The 5000-nt window shown below is 48.6% G+C and overlaps 1 long non-coding RNA gene across 5 annotated transcripts in view; it reads right to left on the bottom strand.

Annotated features, from left to right (window-relative positions):
- Nucleotides 1–1715: 1715 nt before the first annotated feature.
- The window catches only part of LOC114853243 (uncharacterized), a 34448-nt gene continuing 31163 nt past the window's right edge, over nt 1716–5000 (bottom strand). For all 5 annotated transcript variants that reach the window (XR_003785525.3, XR_008694488.1, XR_003785526.3 and 2 more), the window contains exon 4: nt 1716–2332. This is a non-coding gene — a long non-coding RNA (uncharacterized LOC114853243). The remainder of the gene's footprint in view (nt 2333–5000) is intronic.

Here is a 5000-nt window from a genome sequence, read left to right on the forward strand (position 1 = left end):
TGATTCAAAATAACCTAAATATTGTTAGTTGTATTTCATAAAAGAATGGTGTTAATGGTGCTATTCATATTACTGTAACATTAGCTCAGTGAGGTTGAATATGGTTGAGCAGAACTATATGAACATATGAAATATGAGAGCTACATTAACTTGCCTTGACGTTTAGCGTCAGGATCAAGCTCTCCCACCCTGTCGGCGCCGTACGACGTATACACACTGTATGTGACATGAGCCGTAACTCTATCTATAGGTGTTATAGTATCATTCCCACCATTAAAGAGGTTTTCCACCTTCCCCATGACCTCCGCTTCGCCTCACAGGACACAGAAAATGACCTGATGGCAATGTCTTTCACTGTACAAAGGCTACACTTAGACGCGTGAGCCCCTACTGTATGTGTGTGTGTGTGTGTGTGTGTGTGTGTGTGTGTGTGTGTGTGTGTGTGTGTGTGTGTGTGTGTGTGTGTGTGTGCCTTAGTATGGACTACTGGCCACTCCATACGCAGACTCTGGTGTGTTTGTAAAGCGTCTAGCCTGTAGGGCTCGGCCGGAGTGGGGGAATCTAACATGGCCAGTAAGCATGTATATCAGGCCATCTCACGGCTGGCTGGACGCTCCCTGGGTGGCCCACCATGGTCAATACTGCACTGGTGACTGGACACACAGAATGGGATAATCTCCTACTTTCTTTCAGGACCATGTGCGCACACACACACACACACACACACACACACACACACACACACACACACACACACACACACACACACACACACAAACACACACACACACACTTCTTTATGCCGGCCTGGCCATAGAGGCTTGCCTGGCCCTAAATTCAGGTTGAGATCAGTCGGAGGGAGGCTGAGGGCTAGGGAGCCCAGAAACGAGGGGACAGTGTTGTTCAGGGAGACTGGGGGACCAGGAGGGGAACAGGGAGCCCATTTCAGCCAGAGCAGTGGAGCACACTGGGGGCAGTGAGGCATCGCCTCTACTGGCTGTTGGAGGAAAACAAAAGGAGGTGTGATCCCCATAAAACATAGGACCAGTGTGTGTGTGTGTGTGTGTGTGTGTGTGTGTGTGTGTGTGTGTGTGTGTGGTTATGAATGTGTATCATTGTTCAGAGTTTCCTTCAGCTCCAGCAACTCGCTTCAACACCCCTGCTGCTCACACACAAAGGTGCCTAATTGACACCACAGATTTAGGCCACTGGCTTTAACTATTCCCCCTCCAACCCTTCAGCTGGAAGCATCAGAGTAATCAAAGTGAACAGGCTCCTTTAGCTTCTCAGACCACGTTGTCTATCGTCCATGAGTCCATGGCAATATTCTGTAAGTTTACGAGTCTGTCAGTGAATTCCATAGAAAGACCAAAATATCTTTGTTTGCTTCCAAACCGTGTCTGTGGCCTCAAGGCCAGCGAGTCTGCGTGAAGACAGTCACTTGACAGGATGGACTCGGAGCATCACAATAATGTGCAAGACTTTTGTGATTATTTCTTATAGCAACTAGAGGTTCATGGCATAAATATATATTATATATGTGTGTACATCGAAAAATACTGTCAGTGCGTTAATGCGATTTGCTGAAAATAGAAACAAGCACAAACAGCAAACCTATGATTTTCTCTAAGGCCCAGTTTTGATCCCAGCAATTACCAACAACAAATATAACGCATTAGAAACATAAAGGAAGCAAAAAAGCAAAGGAAACATCATTTTTTAAACAAATAATTAAACTTTATTGAAAATATTTATAATGTCATGGCAACACATTGGCATTTGATTATCTCATTCACTGCTCTGAGATAAAGCGGTTCATTCCAGTATGAAAAACATTGTGTAAATATGAATGTGTACATAACGTTCCCCCAGAAAAGAGAAAAGTAATTCAGCAGCTACAAACTCTTGTCAAACAATTTTCCAGTCATATACTCGAATGTAAATTACAGAGTGAAAAGAAAAACCCCTTGGGGTCTCATCCAATCTCCGACCTTAAATTGGTCTCAAATATAGTAATTCATATCTAATGAAACTAATTTTGGGAAATAATGCTCGGCAGCTCCATTTTACACTTCAGACAGCTCTTAAATTGATTCAACCTCTAAACTTACCTTTTAGAGTCAGCTCCGACTTACCTGTCCACAATCACAGAGCCCGTAGAGTAGACAATTGGTAATCGGACTCTAATGATGTGTGTCTAACTGGCTGTTCCTGCAGCGTAAGAGGTGACGTTTCCATATGTGGACAGGACTAAACATGCTCTCAAATTGGCTACAGAAAGCCTGAGTCCCAGTAGTGGAAGCTTCATTGCTGCTTTTCTTCCTGATCTGCTCTGTGGACACACAAAAAAGGAGCAATTAGTCCCAGAATCATCTCCTGCATTAATACATTTATCATGAATAATCACTGTGTGTGTCTAAACTGAATGCACGTGTGCTCTCGTCGCACATGACGCCGTTTGGCCGTTACGTATGTGCGTGTGTATTTGTTTGCAGGTCTATCAGCTGTCTGCATCAATGACGCGCATGACCCCTGAGCTTGCAGACAGTCAAGGTCAAAGGTCAAGGTACAGACTGTCTGGGCTTCCCGGCCGACCCCAACGCCTGCAGCAGAAACACACACACACACGTGCTGAGACTGGGGAGTGTGGGCTGCCCTCGACCAGACTAATATCACCTTTGGGATTAGGATCCAGACAGAAATGCAGTGACCCTAAACACACACACACACACACACACACACACACACACACACACACACACACACACACACACACACACACACACACACACACACCAGACACTGGACTTGCTTAGTCATAAAACAGGACTCGGCTGTGCTGCGTGGCGCTGAGGGGAGCTGCAGACATGCTGAGTCTGAGGAGGCCATGTAATTATGTTAAAGTGCCAAGTTAAAAGACGAGAGCGGAGGAGAGCGTTTGAGCGTCACCATGGTGAGCGGAGAGGGGAGCTGACTCGGAGCTCGCTAGCTGGCTGCAGTCGATGCTGCACAGCATTACAAACAGAATCCGCAAAGTAGCCAGGTTAAATATTTTAGAGCACGTGCTGGAAAAAAGAGAAATGTTTGTCAAGCGGTTTAGCTCGGCGATTACATTTAACCTCAACACTGATGTAGCTGCAGGAAGAGCCCAGCACCCGTCTAGATAAACCGGCATCAGCATGCTAGACGGCTGTAAAAAGCCAAATCAAAGAGAAGCGGCACTGGAGGATCTCAGCACAGAAGTGAAACAGAAAAAAGGGTCAAATTCGAAGGAGATAATGGGTTTCACTGCCAGGCCATCGGGAAAACTCCCCAAATAAGCCCAGAGTGTTAAGCCTGCTAATCCCCTGCATTATTGCAACATCTGTGAGGTCTGGAGAGGCTCTGCCAGTGATTAGCAAGACAGATGTAAACAATATCCTGGATGAAAAGGAGGAGAGGAGACGGGAAAAGGAGAGAGGGGTAGAATGTGGCAAAAAGCTGCAGGTAAAGTGGGAGTGAACGCGTCAGGAAACAGAAGAACAGGAAGAGGAGGATTAACGAAATAAGTGATTTTCTAAATTCTGAATGCAAGGACATGGATGGGATTGTGTCAAATTAAGTCAAAGGCTGCTAACTGAAATCAGGGAAAGGAGGGAAGAAGCCGCGGCAGATTGGGAGGTGGCAGACCCGGGGCCAGCCGAGCCCCAACCGGCTGACGAGACACCAGGGAGATGGGCCTAATTTATGCAGGGAACGGTGGAGGGTGTCTGGGACCCCCTCAATGGCCCTGAGAACCGAGGGGAGCAGCTACGGGCGCAAACAGTGAGAGGGGCAAGAGGGAAGGAGAGGGGGATGGGGCAGACTTTTTTGGAGACAACAAGAGAGGGGGCTTGAACCCCCCCCCCCCCCCACTCAATTCAGGAGAGACTGTCCGCCTGACGTCCCATTAGGGTTTGCGACAGGGCATGGGGAATGGGCCCATGAAAAAGAGCGGAGGAGGAGGAGAACTGAGGGAGAGGCCATGCTTAACCCCCTCTCCACTGGAGAAGACCCCCCCTCCCACTCCAGTAGACTTCCCCAGTCTGGGTAGATCCACAGGGCTGCCTGCCTGCTCCTCTGCACACCAATTCTCCATTAGCACATAGCCTTGAACATGAGCACCGAACAAAGTTGGACTAAATTAGAGCCAAGTGGCCCAGATGATGGAGCGGCTGCACGAGAGCAGTCAGGCAGGCGCTGGGCTGGAGCAGTGCATTGTGGGGGAGACTTAAGGCCAAATATCAGCAGGTATTAACAAGTCAGCATCAGCGCGTCCGTCAGCCGTGTGCGTCGTGTACGTGAATCCTGGCCGACGGCCAACAGAGTGCTGATCGTGCGCGCGTGAGTAGTTCAAGGGCCCGGCGAGAAGCCGAGCGGACGGCGCCGCTGCCTGACGGTGGAGTCAGGTGATGCAGGCGGACAGCTTGATGACAGTCCTCGCCCCCCAGCACGCGAGCGGACGCCCGCGCAGCGCACGCACGTGTGAACCTATGTGCGATACATGACGTTTCCTGGAAAAGACACGAGGATCGGTGCGAATGAGCGGAGGAGAGGTTTCTCTCAGCGCGTGACCCTGGAAGAAATGAGAGGAGGCCAGAAGTGGCTGACGGGAGAAAAGGCCGTCCCTCGTTTACTGCTTTCACCTCAGAGTTCTAACACCAGTTTAGACAGAGGACAATAAGCAATACATCAAACTGTCATTAGTAATAATAAGGGAAAGCCCAGTTTTCCAGCATGCTAATGGTTGCCAGCGATGTTCGCCACGAACGAGAACGCTATTCATGGCTCCACAGAAGCCCAGCGCTTTGTGCTTTTTTTGTAAGTTGTGCCTAGCCGTGGCCTTGCATCTTATTATTCCCATTCACTCATTCAGCTCTGGACTTGAATTTGGTTCCCAAACAAAGACATAGAGAGACCTCATTAAAAAAACATGTCATTGGATCAGGCCTGGGCTGAATTGTGTGATTTTCCCTCCTACC

Source organism: Betta splendens, chromosome 4 (assembly GCF_900634795.4).
Source record: "Betta splendens chromosome 4, fBetSpl5.4, whole genome shotgun sequence".
Lineage (NCBI taxonomy): Eukaryota > Metazoa > Chordata > Actinopteri > Anabantiformes > Osphronemidae > Betta > Betta splendens.